The sequence below is a fragment of the Tupaia chinensis genome, unplaced genomic scaffold (assembly GCF_000334495.1).
Source record: "Tupaia chinensis unplaced genomic scaffold, TupChi_1.0 Scaffold000037_18, whole genome shotgun sequence".
Taxonomy (NCBI): Eukaryota; Metazoa; Chordata; class Mammalia; order Scandentia; family Tupaiidae; genus Tupaia; species Tupaia belangeri.
Window position 1 is genome coordinate 329,509 of NW_006159476.1, and position 18,721 is coordinate 348,229.

An 18,721-nucleotide genomic window follows, 5' to 3' on the forward strand; every position below is an offset into this window, starting at 1 on the left:
AGCCGGGCCCCCAGCCCCTGGCGTGGTGAGGGAGTCGGTTCCCCCGCGGCCAGCAGCACTCTGAGTCCTGGTCCCGGCAACTTACATAAATAAATAAAGGAATAAATGTTTTTTAACAAAATAAGCTGATTTATATACACACACACACACACACACACACACACACACACACACGACTTAAACTTACTGAGATAGGGTTTCCCTGACTGCTCCTGTTTATGTCTCCCCAAAGCAAAATGCCCCCAGATTTCATGCCTTAAAGTTACCAAACCGACCATTCCTCCCCTTGGTGCGCTTGGGCGCTGCCCGGCTGCGTCAGTTGGGCGGCGGCCAGCCTGGGATGCCCCGAGTGTCAGCCGTGTCTGGCACCCAGGCTGGCCCTCCTCCTCCAGGTCTCCACTCACCCTCCACTGAGCTGCAGCAGCTCTTCCCAGATGGGCCCAGGGCAAAGGCCAGGAGGACTGCAGTGGAGGTGCGGCCCCTCGCCCTCCACACAGAGGTTCTGCCACATTTGGTGGAGAGGGTCAGGGCACTTGGAAAGCTACCAGACCCAAGGGGAGGGAGCAGGCTCCCCCGATGGGACTAGCAACACCAGGCCCCGCAAAGCCGTCCGGGAAGGGGCTGCGGCTGCCTGAGAAAGCAACCTGGCACAGAGCCCTGTCAGGCCCACGCACAGCGAGACGGGCTCCCGTGTATAATTCAGATCTTAAACAACCCTAAATCCGTGGTTAGAAAGAAAAGGTTTGGAAACCACTGCATTAAACGAGAGGGCCCGGGCCAGCTGGTGGTGTGGGGTTAAAGCGCTGGCTCCCATGTGGCCAACTGTACAGTTCAAGACCCAGGGCCATGTGTACCCAGACCCAAAATCCCAAGGGGAGGATGGAGGAGGTGGGATTGTGGTGTGGATTCCCCCCCCCCAGGGGAAGGCATGATCTCTCACTTTCTTCCCTCCCTCTGTCTCTCTCCAGTGAGCACATGCACCCTCCAGCAAATTAAAGAAAAGTAACTAATTAATTAGAGAAAAAAGGTCAGAAAATTCTATGGAAGTAGGGCAGGGAGCAATTTTTCTCCTGAAGCAAAGTCTTCTTGGGGGAGCCACAGGTTTCCTGAAGAAGTGACAGTTCCCTATTCTGAGGGGATGGTGGAAGTCAAGTCTGTGTGACCAGTGAGGACAGTGAGCACAGGGCTGGATGGGGTGTTCTCCCCGGGGTCCAGAACTGTCCTTGCAGGGCAGATGACTACAGAGAGTGCTGCTCGGGGGGACACGGGTCAGGCTCTGCAGGGCGAGTGAGAGACGGAACCACAGGATGGGAAGGCACTGCCGGGGGAGCGAGCCGCAGGGCCAGCACCAACGCAGAGAAGGGGCAGCTGCTGGCCAAGGGACAGAGGGCTGGACAGTGACCCCGGGACTCGGCCTCCCTGGATGGCAAGGCTGCATCAGTGTGATTATCGGACACTAAGTCCCCGAGGAAGGCTCTAGGCCGCCTGGTGGCACTGCCCGTTCCATGCTGGACAGCAGGCCCAGGGCCCACCAGCTGGCTGCAGTCTCGTCAGGAGGGTCGCGGTGTGCCCAGACCCTCCTCCCTCCGTGTCTCTCTTTCTCTCTCTCTTTCTCTCTCTCTGTCACACTTTCTACCAGGAATTTTTTTTTTAAAAGAGGACAAAAGAGAAGAGGAGAGAGCATAAGGAGGCTGAGATGCAGACGGTGACCAAGCCGCCCCTCTGGGGAGCTCTCTGCCCAGCTCCCTCGGCATGGGCAGGTGGGCGCGGAGAGGCAGTCTGTATACGAGGGTTTATAATTGGTTTCGTTTTATTCCATAGTGAAACGGGTTAACGGTGCGTCCATATTGTGACAACATTCTCTAGCAAATGTCCTAATTAGGAACCCTAACTAGCTTTCTATTATTTCAAAACTGCCCGTATCTGGGTAGACCCCAAAGACCATCTGGAACCTGGACTTATGCCCGGGCAAAAACGGACTGTCCTTCATTAGACCTCTCCTCTGCCCACCGACTCGGGGGAGAGAAAGGGCAACGGAGAGCCCCTTCTCCCGCGGCAGGCCGCACGCCAGCGTTCCCTGCTCCGCTCGGTTTCACGGTTTTTCCTCCTTGCATCTGACCGCGCATGAAACACCGAAGGAGGTTCTCTGGTGCTCCGGCTATTCCGAATGAACCGAGACGTGCATTTATTTAAGTGTGCGCTGGCGCTTGCATGCTCTTGTCCCAGAAAGAGCAGAAAGTACTGTCCCTGTTTATTGTATCTTTAAGCTCTTTTACTTGGAAGGGAAGATCTTTAAAACCAAGAATAACTTCCAAATCCGGAGGGAGGAATTGCCAGTGAAGTAAACCACTGGCCCTGATTTATCACTGTTCCTGCCACCACTGCTCGCTTCTGGAGCTCAGCACAGGGGGAGGCGGGGAGGCGGGGAGGCGGCAGCCCTCCCGGCACAGAAAGCCAGAGGTTTTCAAAGTCAATCACAAAGCTCCCCCAAGTGGATATTTTCAGCACTACACCGAGAAACCAGCCGCTGGCTAGGACTGCAGTTGAGACCGAGGCCTGAAATGCACTTTTGACGGGCAACAGTGACCTGGCTTATCCATCATTTTGTACATAATTTAGTAAGATCAGCATCTTGGGAAAAGAATTCTATAAATGTTAAAACAGAATCCACAAAAATACTCCCCCGGACGTTCTTCTGGGAACTTCCCGGGCCTGGAAGCCGCCCGTAGCTACGCGGGATGGGACATGGGCTGAAAGGACCAGAGGTGTAGTGATTTACAGCTGCTCTGGGAAAGCCCCCTGCCCCCTCCGGAAAAGCTCCTGGTCCACTTAATTGTGCTCCCTATTCCACTATCTGGGCTGATTATACCAAATTGCTTGGCACCCCCGTTAAGCCTGTCACTTAGATTCGAGAACAAATTAAGTTTGTTGAAGGCTCTGCTCTTCTCCCTATTAAAATATTCATATCTACTCTAACAACCTGATAAAAACTGGCTAAAAGCCTCGCTGGTATCCCCAACAGGGAGTGCCATTTTTAATGAACCCGCAAGCATCATAAATAAAAAATAACTGTCCTTAATAAAGAATTGATAGAGCAGCCCTGGCCCCAGACAGTGTTGATGGGGAAGCTACGTACAGCCTCAGAAGACCCCGTCCAGCCAGCGAGTCTCCTGGAGCCTACAGCCCCCAACCCGCCAGCAACCTCCAAACACAGACAGCGTCCATGAGCTTCCAGAAGGACTCTCCATAAAATAGTAGAACCCGTGGCTCTCAACCTGCCGGCTGCCAAAGGTCGCAAGGAGGGCCTTCTGAGCTGTGCAAGGAGGCAGGTGGGCGGAGGAGGGTGTGGCAGGACAAACAGCAGCTAACATCTCCCGGGCATTCCCACAGCTGGCCACACCTCCCAGCAACCCTGCGGAGTGGGCAGCACTATCTCTGTCCTCTTCGTACACCTGAAGGCAAACCGAGTTTAAATCAGCAGCCGTAGGTTGTAAGCGGACAGGTGGACAGGTCTAAAGTCCAGCCCAGGTCTGACTCCAAACTTGAGTCCCAACTTCTTTTATTTTCTTGGGTTTTGCCTAGGGCATATGCACCAGCCGGAGAGAAAAAGAGAGGGGGAAAGTGAGAAGTCATCCCCAAGGGATGGCCACACCGCAGTCCCTTCTCCGTTCTCCTCCTGGGACTTTGGGCACGCACACACACCTGACATGATTTTCCAGCCGCATATCAGCATGTGGGAGTCCAGCGCCTTAACCACCACGCCACCTGCTGGCCCCTCCTCAACTGTATAGAAGCTTCAGAAACACTGCTTCGAGCTCTGTGTTCTTTCACTCCGTTCACGGGTGGGCTATAAAATAGCTATTCCAGCACTCACTTGCCCCTGGGGCTGACGGGGTCCAGCAGGGATGCCATTCCTCAGAGAGGAGCGTTCACATGTCCTAAGCGCAGGCAGGCCAGATGAGTGAAGCCTTTGATCCTATTGTTCTCCTGTTGTGTTCAACTGCCAGTCTCAGGACCAGCAGGTGGCATAGTGGATAAGGTACTGGATCCCCATGTGGTCGACTACGGTTCGAGACCTGGACCTGGTGGCTTGAAAACTCATCCTGGCACATGTGCATGTGCACCCATAATCCTGAGGGGAGAAGGGATTGTGACATGACCATCCCCCCCGGCGGGTTCCTTCTCAGTTTCTGTCTCTCTCTCTCTCTCTGCAAGCACATATGCCCTATAGCAAAAATCTCTCAAAAACAAACAAACAAATAAAAATTGCTAGTCTTGGAAAAGGATTGTGTTTTGGGGCCAATAGGTGGTGTGGTGGTTAAGTCAGCTGGACTCCCACGTGGCTGAGCACAGCTCAAGGTCTAGACCAGGTAGCTTGACAGCCACACAGACACGTGTGTGCATGCCCAAAATCCCGAGAGGAAAACGGAGGAGAAAAGACGGTAACGTGGCCATCGTCCCTAGGGGCGATTCCTCACTCCCCCTCTCTGTGTCTCCCCAACAAGTACATACACCCTATTGCAAAAACAAAAATAACACCAAAAGCATACCTTTGTAAACTCCACAGTCCGTGCACACAGGTCACGACCACTGCTCTGCTCTGCCATTGAGGGCTGGGTGGAGGGTGACAGTTGCCCAAAAGAGTCCCCCAGATAGTGACAGAAGCCACTGAGAGCTTGGCCAAATTCTCTGAATTTACCCCTCCCCACATCCTTTGAAGGTGCCTCACTATCCCGTGGACAGAGGGAAAGGCAGGTGGGGACAGTCTCGGCCGTGCGCTCAGGCCCACCACCAGCCGGCTGCAGGCTAGGTTCAGAGCGTGGCGCCCACCAGTCGCCCAGACGAGCAGTCTGCCTTTGTTTAACCCCGAGTGAAAGGGCTCCCATGGCAAAGGTAAAGTGGAGACTGGGCCCGGGATTCCTTCTGTCGGAGGCTGGTGGGGCAGGAGGGACAGGGGCTATTCTTATTGCAGTTTAAATGAGTGCAATACTGCGTCTCGGGTCCTCTTCACGCACTGCCCGTAAAGCAGCTCTGGGCCCAGCTTGGGCTGCCTGGCTCGGCCGGCATGGCCTCACGGGCCCCAGCAGAACGCTGTCCTCAGACTGGCCGCGGCTGCCGGGCGGAGCTGCTGCTGGTGACTGAGACACGCGAAAGACCAAAGCGCCTGTCCCTGGGCCACGCCTGCCACAGTCTGCGTGGAGGCACGGCTCTGCAGAGGGGCCCACGTCTGTCAGCTAGAGAAGGGCTGAGACCACAGAGGGGCGCACAGGGAGGGCCAGCTCTCCCTGCGGGGCTACACCTCAGGGACCGTCCTCGCCACCCACAGCCCAGAGCTGGGGCACAAGAGCCCTGGTGATTACACGCCTAACAGGGCTTCCCGTCATGGCTCAGAAAGACTCTCAAGGAGCAGCCCCCAAACAAAGGGGCTGTAGCAATCGGAAGCCCATCCCTCTGAGCAAGGTGCGCAGCCCAGAGCCTCCACCTGTCCAGTCCCGGCCATGAAGCTTTCATTTTGTTGTTTTTGTTTCTGTTTTTCAGTTTTTCATTGTTTTTTGTTTGTTTTTGTTTTTGTCACAGGGCATGTGCGCTAGCTGGAGAAGAAAGATACAGAGAGAGGTAAAGTGAGAACTCAACCTCCAGGGCTATGACCACACAGTAATCCCTTCTCCTCCATTTTCCCCTCAAGATTTGGGGCACGCATGATTTTCAGGCCACCAGGTCCAGGACTTGAACTGCGATTGTCCACATGGGAGTCCAGCACCTTAGCCACCACGCCACCTGTTGGCCGTAGCTCAAAGCTTTCTTAACCACTTGCCCCCTTGTCATGGACAATGGCTTGTGGAAAGTCCAAACTCCTCACAAGGCCTCAGAGGTCCCCCACGGACCACAAGCACTCCGCCCTCTCCCCTCTGCCCTGACTACTGCAGCTGTGGGCACTGACCCCACTCCGCCTGCAGGGCACCAAGGGTGGCAGGTACCCCTGGCCACTGCAGCTGTAGGCACTGACCCCACTCTACCTGCAGGGCACCGACGGTGGCAGGTACCCCTGGCCACTGCAGCTGTAGGCACTGACCCCACTCTACCTGCAGGGCACCAAGGGTGGCAGGTACCCCTGGCCACTGCAGGTGTGGACGCTGACCCCACTCCGCCTGCAGGGCACCAAGAGTGGCAGGTACCCCTGGCCACTGCAGCTATGGGCACTGACCCCACTCTACCTGCAGGGCACCAAGGGTGGCAGGTACCCTTGACCGCCTGCAGCTGTGGGCGCTGACCCCACTCCACCTGCACAGCTCCTGCTGCGGTGGGCGCTGCCCTGACCGCCTGCTGGGACCGCCTTGCGTGTCAACAAACCGAGCTCTTCATCGTCCCTGGCTCTTGACCCCAGCTTGTCTCTCTGGCTTCTTTCCAGGTCTCTGGCTAACTTTTTCTCTTTACAAGAATCAGCTTTCGAGTTCTCCTCCCTCAGGAAGTCTTAGACCCTTGCCCTGAGTTGGGTGAGGGACACCAATTACTGAAACAGTCCTGGGAGTGACAGAAAAGAAATGGGACTTGGCGTTGCTGTAACAAGCACTTTGAATTTACACTCCAAATGAGTGCGGGCCCTTTAAGGAAGTCCAGCGGGCCACTGTGAGAGGCCAGCAGGGCCACTGGTCTCCAAAGACTCAGACGTGAGTAGCCTTCCCCGGAGAACATCCCTGAGGGTAGCTCACCCTTCTTCCTAGGTCGGACTGAGTCGCGAGACAGGCTGGGCAGTGCCTGGAGGTCACCTCAGCCTCTCACTTTACGGGTGCGGGAAACTGAGTCTAGGGACAGGCGGCCTCTCAGAAAGGCAAAGCTGGCGGTGGGATTCAGACGAGACCTCCGCTCATCTGTAACTACGAGAGACTCACCCCTCCATTTTCACACCAAAGAAGCAGCCAGAGAAGCCTCTCCAGCACCTTCCTGGACCCGCATTCCACGTTTTTGCTTTGTTTTGTTTTGTCTGCGGCACAACTAAAGAGCAATTCATGCTGAAAGTTTAAAGGAAGGCCGGCATGGTGCTAGAGCTCAGAGGTTCTGTCTTAGATGCATGACATATGGCCACCCCGGTAACCTCGGCTCCTCTCAAGGTCCGGGAAGAAGCAGACTTCAGGCCAATGTGTCCTAAGCGTCACTGGCGTGCAGGTCATTGTCACAATCCTTGTTGTGAATATTACCTTTTCTGTGGTTCACTTTCTTAACACACTTTTTTAAAACCATAAATATCTCATTTAATCTCAGCCCAACAAAACAAATGAATAATAATTCAAGCAGTCAAGGGTCGGGCCGGCAGGTGGTGTGGTGGCTGGATCCCACATGGCTGACTGTGGCCTGTGTCTCAGACCTAGCGTCCTAAGAGTCAAGCCAGGTACACGTTCCTGCCCAAAATCCCAGGAGGGGAATGGAGGAGAAGGGACTGCAGTGTGGACATCCCCCTGAGGGGTGATTTCTCACTTTTCTTCTCACTGTCTTTCTCCAGCGAGCGCATGTGTCCTTTGGCAAAAACCTAAAAATAAGTAATTTATTGTGTGAGATTTTGTATGTGTGCCCAAAACCCCTAGAGGAGAGTGGAGACAGGCTTGCGGAGGGAGCCCTGTGTGCCGGCATGGGCGTGCACGCGCAGGGCAGGAGCCACGCTTCCGCCCTGGAGCCCAGGCGATCTGTCACCGCGGACGGCTCGCTGTGCCCTCCCAGCTCTCCTGGCCCTGCACGTGCTACCGTACATCCGCGGTGAGCAGCACAGCCACCCACGTGATCTGTCACCGCGGATGGCTCGCTGTGCCCTCCCAGCTCCCCTGGCCCTGCATGCGCTACCTCATGGTGAGCAGCACAGCCACTCCGAACTGCAGCCTCTCGCACTATCAGCTGTCACCACCGCGCCTCTCACGTTTCGCCTGTCACTGTCTGAAGTAAGCCTTTACCCTAATATTCTTCACTGACTATTAATAAATTACGAACAAACGACAAAAATGATGACCCTTTCACCTGGGAAACACTGGCGACTTCGTCCTCCTGGTCTGCCAGTGACACACGGCGTCACCGCATACCGGATGCAGGCGTGTAACGGGGTGTGCGTAGGTTATGTTCCTGCGAGCTGTCACTCATCACAAATCACCCGGGCTTTAGTAGCTGCTTCATTGGCAGATTCACAAAACAAATTCCGCTCTCAATACCTGCCTCATTCCCGAGTGTCCCCCACAAGGTCACCAGAGAGGAGGAGCCCGGGACAGCGGAACGGCTGCTCCAGTGCAGTCAAGAACCCCGCCGTGCGTGGCAGAGGGAACCCTGCTCCATGTCCTCAGGGACTCGGAAGTCACCAACGGAGAGGGAGACCTGAGCTCACGGGAGCCAAAACTGGAGGCCAATCCCAGCACAGACTCAGAGCCTGCCGGGCCAGGAAGGGTCTGTCGGCCAAGGCAAGGCTGGGGGTACTGCTGGCGCCACAGGGAGGCGACGCTCAGGCCAGCTGCTTTCTGTCATCCGCTTGACCTGCCAGAGTGAGGCTTTCACACACAGTCCTGAGGAGCCGTGAGTGGGGATCGAACTCTCAGGAGCCTGCAGGCCCCCGGGCCTGAAGCTGCAGCTCTTGGGCTGACCCCCACCCGCCCAGGGCACTGCTGCCTTTTTAGCCAGCAAGCAGATGTTTTGCACATGGGTTTTGTTTTTTTTCTTTTTTCTTTTCTCTTTTTTTTTTTTTGGAGAGGTTTTTGCTACAGGGCACGTGCACTCACCAGACAGACAGAGAGACAGAGAGACAGAAAGCGAGAAGTTATCCCCCAGGGGGTTGGCCACGCCTCAATCCCTTCTCCATTCTCCTCTCAGGATCTTGGGCATGCACGCACAGGCGCCTGGCATGAGTTTAAGCCACCAGGTCCAGGACTCAAACCATGGTCCACTACATGGGAGTCCAGCGACATAGCCATTACGCCAACTGCTGGTCCCATTGCACATGGCATTCTGTTCACAGCTCTGACTCCTGGGAGTGGGCATATTAACCTCAGAATAGTGCTGGGTAACAGCGACCCAGGACTTCACACGCACTGGGCTTCGTCTCTGGGCTGACACGCGTGCTCACACAGCCTGAGCTGTTGCAGTGGAGCGAGCTCTGGGCCTTCGTCAGGGGCTGAGCACTCTGCCACCCACGAGCCACGACACCTTAAGCAAGTCCTGCTTCTCTCAGGCCTGTTTTCTCATTGCCCAGCGGCTGGACAGATGAAAATGACAAGCAGGATTCGGAACGAACGCCAGCTCCGAAGCCTCTCAGGTTACATAGCGGTTAAGGCGTTGGACTTCCACATGAGGGATTGTGGTTCCAGTCCCAGACCTGGCAGCTTGAAACACACCAGGAGTGTGTACATGCGTGCCCATAAGAATGGAGAACGGACAGTGTGGCCATGCCCCCTGGGAGGTGGTTTCTCACTCTCTCTCTCTGTCTCTCTGTGTCTCTCTGTGTCTCTCTGTGTCTCTGCCAAGCGCATGTCGCATGTGCCCTATAGCAAAATCTCTCAAGAAGAAAGGATACCAGCCGTCCGGGGCGCCAGGCTGAGTGGGACTCGGAGCCAGAGTTAGAGAATGGCACAATTATCGTCACGCCTGCCCGATGGGCCTGAGGGCAGCGCGCACCTGGGACCTCTTGCCAGCTCTGGACAGCAGGGCAAAGTTCCTTCCTCTCAGACGATTTCAGTCATGGCTTTAGTCAACTGCCTCAGTAAGTGCTGTCTCCTTCTAAAGGGAAAAGGAAAGAGAAGAGCTGGTCTGGCAATGGCAGGGGCTCCGTCAGTGTCCTGGAGTGCATGACCTTCATAAGTAACTTCATCTCTCAGGTCTCGGTCTCTCTACCCACACCTACAGATAACTCTAACCTGCACCGGCCCCGAGGGTAAAGGAGTCGGGGAAGCACCTCACAGAGCAGAGCTCCCAGCACGTTGCCGGGCTTTCTCGTCATCCACACCGTCTCCAAACCGGAGCAGGCTTCTCTAACGTAAAGAACATTTGCTTACAGGTCCAGCCGGTGGCATGGCGAGCAAGGTGCTGACTCCCACGTAACTGACCACGGTTCAAGGCCCGGGCCCTGTGGCTTGAGGATCACATCCGGCGCGTGTGCGTGCACGCCCACGTTCCCCAGAGGAGAATGGGGAGAAAGGACTGTGGCACGGCCAGCCCCTGGGGGCGATTTCCAGTCTCCCTTTCTCTGTCTCTCTGGCGGGCACGCGTGTCCGATGGCGAAAAACTTTAAAAAAGCTTACAACGAAAACGGATTACTGTAATTCTTCCCAGTGAATAAACTTGAACTTTTTCTTATTTAAAACTTTTATATAGAAAATTTGAAAACTTTATGAAAATGGAAAACATGAAACAGAAGTCCCCCGGGCCTAGCACCAAGCTTCCAGGATGACCAAGTCACAGCTCATCGCTTCACCTGTACCTCCCCACTCGCCCCTCCTCCAGCCGGCCTGGATGTTCTGTTCACACTGGTCCTGGCGCTACCATTGCGTCCGTAACTACGTCTGTATCCATCTACGAGTGACAGAACAGTAACTTTTTGGTCATTTAAAAGCCTTTGTTTTCATCGGATGAAATGGCCACGGCAAGGCACGTCCAGGAAACCATCTCCTCGCATCCCTAGCCCCGTCTCGGGAGTCGCTAACGAGTGGACGACTGAGGACGGAGCCGTCGGAGCCGGCGCGGAGGCCTCGCGGGGCTGCAGGCCCCTGATTTGGTACGGCTCCGCCGGGCGGGTTATTCTGTCCTCCCAGATATTTATGACACCGCTAAAGCACGACCGCATCAACATCAGAACTAATCACGAATAACATTTCATTAGTGCCTGACAGGGATCAATTTGGCAACTCTTTTTGTTCTTCCTCCTCTCCCCGAATAGAAAAATAGTCATAAACTAAAGTGTTTTATTTCCCCATCTGCTTCTGGTAAAGTGCACCCCTGAATTGCTAACTTTGCTGGGACCCCTGAACCTCCCTATCCCCAGGTAATTAGACGCAGATGCCGTCCGGACTGCGAGTATAAATCAAGTCTGCGTGTGGAAGCCGAGGGCGGACTGCTTGCACCGAGAGCGGGGCGCTGCTTCTCACCGCCCCGCCGTGGGTAGGCAGCCCCCCACGCCGAGCTTCCCCGGATCCTTCTCTCAGCTCCCAACCCAGAAATACCAAGCGTCAGTTTACCTCTCTAACAACGACGACGAAAGCACCTGTCAGCCACGTGAGCGCGCATGCTGCCCGAGTACAGGGCCTGAACCGGAGGCCAGACGCCCGGGCCTGACCGCCCACAGCCGAGTCCTGAGAACCGCCCTGCCCGCCGTGCCACTGCCCCACCAGAAGTGGCTAGAACTTTCCACTCACTGCAACAGCAGGACGCGCCCCGAAGTGCAGCGGGGAGCACTGTTGGTCAGTCTGCCTAATACTCTTCCGTGGTGCGGAAGGCTCCTGCGTTCTTGAAGAGGAAGCCTTAGAGGTTTTGATAACCTGCGGGGGCTGCCAACCTAAGGGGATCCCCTCTTCGTGTCCCGCTCACGCCAAGTAAAACTAGGGTCGGGATGCCTGCTGAGCCAGACCCGTGGGGACGTGGAAGCAGCGAACACGTGCTGAGGCGTCCGGGGTGCCCCACGTGGGACGACCTGGGTCCCATGCAAGGCTCAGGACACCCTGAGGTGGAGGGGTGGTCAGCACCTTTGCGATGGCGGCACGAGGTCTCAGGGCTATGTATGGTTTCCAGAGTCACCGGCCTAATCTGTGTAAATCAGAGATTCAATCTCAGGCCTTCCTGACCCCCAGGCCAATCCGTACACACAGCCTGGCCCTCTGTTAGGGCGTCCCACCCTCCCACGATGACTACTGCCCACCGGAGACCACGTGCTCAGAACTGCAGGTGCAGTCGTCTTTAATCCTCCCCCGCAGTATCGTGCCCACTTCGGACTGTGAGAAGCAAGGAGGAGTGCCCGGCTGTGCCCAGGCCACCACAGACTGCGTGGACCTTCCACTTGGTCGTTCTGCCCCACGATCCCAGAAGGCACTGGGGCCACAGCCTCACGATTTCAGGAGAGGCACGACAAATTCCGAGTCCGCCAAATTCAGAAATTCCGACGGCTTGCACCGGCCCCGGGTGCATTACACGCCATGGACAGGCACGAACAATGAGGGTTTTGAGCCCTCCCACAGAGGAACCTCAGCACATGCGGGCTGAGATCAGGCAAGCGGCCGTGACGAGCCGCCCACGGCTTCTCAGAGGGGAAACGTGCCACGGGAGGGGCCTAAGTTTATGAGAAGCAAAGTTCTGAGAAGGCCCGACTGAGATGAAAGTTCTACCAGCTCCTGCTCCCTCGGGGGCAGAGGCTGAATTCCCCTCCCTCGTGGCCTGGAAGAGGAGGTCCGGGCATCTTGGTTCTGCCTCCCTGACTGTTCCACAGACATCCTGATAGCTTCTAGAGATGAGCCAGCGATTGCGGGGTCTTTGAAGAACGTTATTGCAGCTACGGGAGGAGCCTGCGTAGGGGAGGGAGCAAGCCCGCCGGTGGCCACCGAGCACCGGAAAGGAGTCCACTCGCCCTGGGCTCTGGCTCAACTTCCCGGCCCTGATCAGGCCCAATTCCACCCTGAACTCACATGGAACCTCGCTGTGACCTTTCCCAGGCGCCCCTTGGGAAATGCAACGTGTGTGTGCTTTAAAGCAGCGATCACCGCAGACGCTGAGAGAGGCATGACACGCAACAGGGCTTTGAAAAGGGACAAGAACAGCAACCCCAGACTGCAAAAACAGGAGGATAAGTTGGCACTGCTGTGCAGCTGTGCTGCGGACGGGGCACGCGTGTCGCTCAGGCTGCGGCCGGCGCCGGCCTGGGGTGTGATTTACAGTCACTCCACACGGGCACAGGAAGGAAGCGGAGAAGCCAGGGTGTGAGGTCACGGGGCAGGCGGGAGGCAACACCGATCACGTTAGACACATCGGGGAGCAGGAGGTGGCCCTGCCCACGCTACACCCCGGCTGTCTGCGCTCTGGAGAAGAGGAAGCCAACCACTAGGGAGGGTGTGTAACTAAAGGCGCTTTCTTATCAACTACAAGAAAGTCGGGATCCTCGGCAGCAAGACGAGAGGCCCAGCGGCTGCTTCACAGAGAAATCAGAGCGGGATCCGAGGCAATCCACGACTCAGCTGTGCGTCGGCCGAGGCGGGGGTGCCCACTCCACACGGGCGCTCTAGGAACTATCCTGAGCAAGGAGGAATCACAGTAAAAAACGTTTAGGGAAGTGCTGCTTTTTCTTGTTAAAAAGTTAACATAGTCCACATTGGTTGAGATAGTGCCTAAGCTTCTTGGTGGCCAGGAGGAGGGAGCGAAGTAGAAAGGGCTGCCCGACTGTGCAGACGGGGACTCTGCTCTGTCAGGTGCTCTTGGACCACTCTGTCTAAATCTAGTTTGCGTTAAAAAGGGGGTCCCCGACCCCCGGCCAGAGACTGGTCCATGGCCTTAGGAACTGGGGACACAGCGGGAGGTGAGAGCGGGAAGCGAGGACAACTCCCTCTGTGCTCACAGCCACGGCCATCGCTCACGTGGGCCAAGTCTTCACTCCCGAGCTCTGCCTCCCGCCAGATCAGCAGGCGTTAGACTCTAGGGGAGCCCACACCCGACTGTGCGCTGCGCACGCGAGGGATCTGGTTGTGCACTCCTCGTGACAATCTGAGGTGAGGAGCTGTGAGCTGAGGCAGTGATGCTAGCACTGGGGAATGCTACAAACGCTGTGTCTCAGGGAGCTGTCCAATCATTCCACAACACATCACAACATAATCACAACCGAGACAAAGTTCACAACACACGCAATGCACTTGACAGGCCCCCACACCGCAACCACCATCCTCAATCTGTGGAAAAGCACCTTCCGTGGAACCAGTCCCGGGTGCTGAAGAGGTTCGGGACTGCTGTGCTAGAAGTGTCTTTTTGCTGGCCCAGCCATGGTGGCACGGGTGACAGGGCACTGCACTGCAGACCGTGTGGAAAGGCTTCAGGTTTGCATGTGGGTTCACCTCAGCATACAGGGCACACCCACAGTCCTAGCTGACTGCAGCGCCGGGGGAGGGATCATGACATGAAAGCTATCGATCTCTCCCTCCCTCCCTCCCCCAGGAAATGAATATGTAAACTTTAGAGAAGATAAAAAGGTATCTCTTTTTCTTTTTTTTTTTTCAGATAATGTGGAAGTTTGGCAGAGAACCACTAGGGGGCAGGGCAAGGCGATGTTTAGAAACCCAGCCTCCAGGCCCTCTGGGAGACCGCACAAGGCCTGCTGTGACTGGGTCCCGGAGGCCGAAGTCCACAGGGAGCCGTCCCAGACAGCTGAAGGGCCTGTGCTGAAACCAGGGCCGGGCCAGCCACAGGCACTCAGTGACCCACCCAGTGACTGGCAGCCGAGAACGGGGTGTTCCAGGCCGTCTCTGAGTAGCCCAGCATCCTCCCCGTCACCAAGACAAGCCCGAGGGGCTGCCCCATGGCACGTGCACATGCCACTCACATGCCTGAAACCTCCCTTGTCATCAGCCCACGTTTGCACACTCAGGGCATGGCCTGGGCTCAGCCAGAGTCAAGGCCAGGGCAGCACCGCAGAGTCACCAGGATGCAGGAGAGGAGGGCGCAGAACCAGGGCCAGCAGAACCGGGGCCGGCAGAACCCGGGCCAGCGGAACCTGGGCGGCCACTCGAAGCGGTCCTGGGCTGCTGCTTCTTTTCCCTTTTTTTGTGGTAGAGAGTAAGAGAGAGAGAGAAGGAAGCCCGCTGGGTGGGGCTCGCCCACCATGCCGCCCCCATGCCCAGCCCTCGTCTCCCCGGGATCTCAGGCACTCTCGTTCATCCCTGAACCTGAGCCAGCCTCGTGGCCCCCAGAGCTGCAGTCCAGTTCTCCACGGACTCCCACAAACCCAGTCGCCCACCCTGAGAGGCCTCTCACACAGGAAGACGAGGGACTGTGTTCAGACCCAGTCCTTCCGCCGCCACATGCCCCACCGGGCCCTGAACACAGGCCTGCTCAGCCATCGCCCCCTGCAGTACGGGTCCCATGTCCTCCCGCGCCCCTCAGAGAGAAATCCAGCCTTCCCCGAGGGCAGGAGAGAGCAATGGGACTTTCTCTTTTCTTTCAAACCTGGAGAGTCCTGGCCACAGGCAGCTCTGCCCGAGTGCGCCAGGCCTGGGCCATCGGTAAGAAGTGCAGCCGGGCCCCGCGGCTCATGGAGTCAGGAGGAGGCAGTGGCCCTCGGAAAGCCAAGTGTGGGCCGTGTTGCAGCATCCCCATCTGCAGCCTCCGGGGAGGGGCGCCCGGCTCACGGAACTCTTCCCACAGGGGCCACCTGGGCATGGCGGTCTCGCCTGCTGTCACCTGGCAATGACTCTGACCTCATCCAGGGAGCTCACCAGACTCTGCTCAGCCTCCTCGCCTAGAAGTCAGCAAAGCCGGCCGCACAGGCACCCAAGTCCCGCAGGGCTCCCGGAACAAGCCGCGACACGGAGCCCCTCTGGGATCCATCTGTGTGCTCGCCCCCAGGCCCCACTGGGGTGTCTCGCCTTCACCTTGGGGACACCTAGAACCCCGGCAATTCTTCACAAGAGCTACCCCGAAGCAGGCCTTCGTCGCCCCCAGAGAAAACGTCTGCTCTTCAAGGAGAACGGCTGCTTTTCTTCTTGGAGCTTTGCACACAGTTTCAGCCTGCTGGACCACCTGAGCCCGCTCGGTCAGCAGCGGTCTGCTTCTCTCCTGTTCACAGTCACCGTGACACCGCAGGGGAAGGGCGAGTGTCTGGGGAAACGTACGTGCTTCCACCATCCAGCTTCTCTTCGTGGTCCAGCTGGTCCCGTGGCCTAGAGGTTAAGAGAGCCAGATCCCATGTGGCCGACCATGGCTTGAAGCATGCCCAGCACACACGCATGTGGGCCCGAAGTCCCAGCAGGATGGAGAAATGGGGGAGAAAGGACCATGCCCCCTGGGGTGCCTTCTCCCTCCTCCCGCCCCCTCTGTCTCTGGTGGGCACACATGCCCTCTAGCAATTTAAAAAAAAATGAAACCTCTTTTCCTGGCCAAATCACGAGATTTTTCTACACAAAACTAAGAACCACGGACCAAGCGGGTGGAGGGCAGCGATGGTTAATGTAGCTCGGCTAAGCCGGACGTAGCCAGGGTGCAGGCTCTGGGGAGAGAAATCAGAGCAGTCCGGTTTCTCCACTCACCACGTGGACTTGGCCACGCGACCTACGCACACTCGGCCTCGGTTTCCGGTAAAATTTCCCGCGGCAGGAAAATGCCTATCTTCCTGAGAACTCGTTATAGGCCAGGGCTGTCCAAGCGCCTTGGGAACACGTCTCCACGGCCTGCCCGTGACAAGCACACGGAGGCGCAGAGAAGTGAAGCAGCTCTTCCTAAACCACCGTCGGGGCGCCTCGCTCTCCCCACCCGGGGTCGGTCGAGGAAGGGGACAGACGGTGTAAGTCGTCGTCTGGGGCTGGCGTGCGTGGTTGTTATTCTGTTTCTGTTTACACCCGCACCGGTGTTATTCGCGTGTGGTGTGGCCAGCGCAGCGCCTCTCTCCCCACTGCTGTTCACCGCTGACCTCCTGTTCACAAGGACGCCCAAGCGTGTGTCACAGCAGGCCCAGCACAGGCTCGGAGATAGGCAGTCAGCTGTGTGACCCGGGGCCAGTGGCATCACGTCTGAATAGTGGTTTGTCCCCCAGGTTCACGTTGTGGAATTCGGTCCCCACGATGCTGGCCTGGGTGTGGTGACGTCTAGTGGGCAGGGGTCGGGGCAGGGCGGCACCGGCTCATGGACGGATGCGTGCTGCCTGGAGAGACGAGCGTTGTCACCCTCACAAGGCGGGTCCGTCCTCGGCGGCTCTCCTGCACTGCCCGCTGTCCCCTCTGCTTCTGCCAGCCCTGTGTGATGCAGGCCGGCCTGAGGCCAGCCCTGTGCCCAGGACACTCCAGCCACCAGAGCCAGCAGTCAAATAAGCCTCAGTTTCTCCATAAACCACCCTGTCTCCGGTAGCTGTTAGCCACACGGTAGCAGGGAACACACCCACTACGCCTTGAGGGGAGTTGAGTGTCTCTGGGATGGGTGTGCATGGAGCAGCTAACCCTGGGAGTTTTCGGTGAACTCCCACGTAGTCCACCGTGGTTCAAGTCCCGCACCCAGTGGCTTAAACTCATGCTGGGCGCGTGTGGGTGCATGCCTAGGATCCCGAGAGGAGAATGGAGGAGAGGGGACTGCGGCGTGGCCATCCCCCCTGGGGGGTGATTTCTCGCTTTCTGTCTGTCTCGACTGTCTCCCCGGCCAGTGCTCCCTACAGTAAAAACTCTCCAAAACAACAGCAGTGTTCACAGTGGCCAGTAGCCGAGGGAAGCGGTGCGGACCCCAGGCTATGGCAGAGCACACAGCGGCCTTCAGGAAGAGCCCCGGGCCCTCCTAGGTGTGTTTAAATGCCTCCTCGGGCCACCCTGCCAATAACCCGGCCGTGTTTCTGTGCCAACTGAACCAGATCGCACTGCCCCGCATTTAAGTTCCCAGGAGACGGAGACCAAGCTTGCAGGTCAGCGGACTCATGGCCTCCCGTCCCTTACTGGTCCTGTCCCCCACATGCTCCCTGTCATCCAGCCTGCTTGTTTTCATCTGTCAGAGTGGTTTATTGTCAGGGAAATGCGGTGTCCACTGTCCCTCCCCCCATCAAAGCCGCTTCGTTAAAGTTAATAGTGTCTGACTCGCAGAGATCTCTTCCGGGGGTAACCCAAGAAAGCCCCTGCCGGCTGGTGCTCTTCCGGCAGTAAAAGCCCCAGGGCCAGGGCTGCAATGACTGCATGCACGTCTCAGGAACGCAGAGGGAAAGCGGCTCCCTCAGGAGGTGCTCAGTAACCCGTGCCAGGGTCCATGAGGCCAGCTCTGCCCCTCTGGGAGCGGCGCCAAACGGCCCAGGGCCTGACCCCGCCCCCCAGGCTCTGTGGCCTGCGCCTGTCACCTGCCCAGTCTGAGCTGGGGAAGGTTCACTCATCTCAAGATCAGGCCGACTACGAGGAAGCCCTCCTGGCCCACAAGTCCTCCAGGAAGCCGCGATGGGCAGACACCGTGATCTGCTCTGGCTACCGCGAGGGACACCAGGAGGCCCACGTCTGCACGCCGCCTCCTCCGGCAGCGGCCCCCTTAGGCCACCCCCACAGGGCAGGCGGGCCTGAGCCACCACCCTGGGCCAGCCCAACGCCGTGACTTCCCAGGTCTTCCCTGCTCAGTCTGGGTCCCTCTCAGTGACCAGAGCCTGGCATGGGACGGCCTCCAGGGAGGGCAGTGGCGATGGGAGAGCCTGCTCAGCACCGCTGCCGCCTGGCCCGGCTTCCTCTGCCCTCTCACCACTTCTCCAGTGGCGGGTCGGACCTCCCTCCCCACCCAAGCAGTGGGTCGCAGGCAAGTCCTGCCCCCCGGTCACTGCCGGCCACCGCTGCTTGTTCCTCTCCTGCCCACCTGGACCCGGATCAGGTCTCATCGCCCTCCTCGGCAGAGCAGGCTGGACCCAGGAGTGGGACTCCGGGACATGCCCTTTCCCCGAAGCCACGGTCTTAGTTGGAAGAACGAGCAGGACACGCAGCAGCTCGGCATCGGGGACTCCCAGCAGTGCTGTACACGGGCCCCCGGGACAGACAGCACCCTGCAGCCACCCCACCTGCTCCTCTCC

The 18,721-nt window shown here is 57.6% G+C and overlaps 1 protein-coding gene across 2 annotated transcripts in view; it reads right to left on the reverse strand.

The window, feature by feature from the left end:
• The window catches only part of LOC102500751 (uncharacterized), a 170,116-nt gene that overhangs the window by 139,388 nt on the left and 12,007 nt on the right, over positions 1–18,721 (reverse strand). The gene's annotated exons all lie outside the window — the stretch shown is intronic.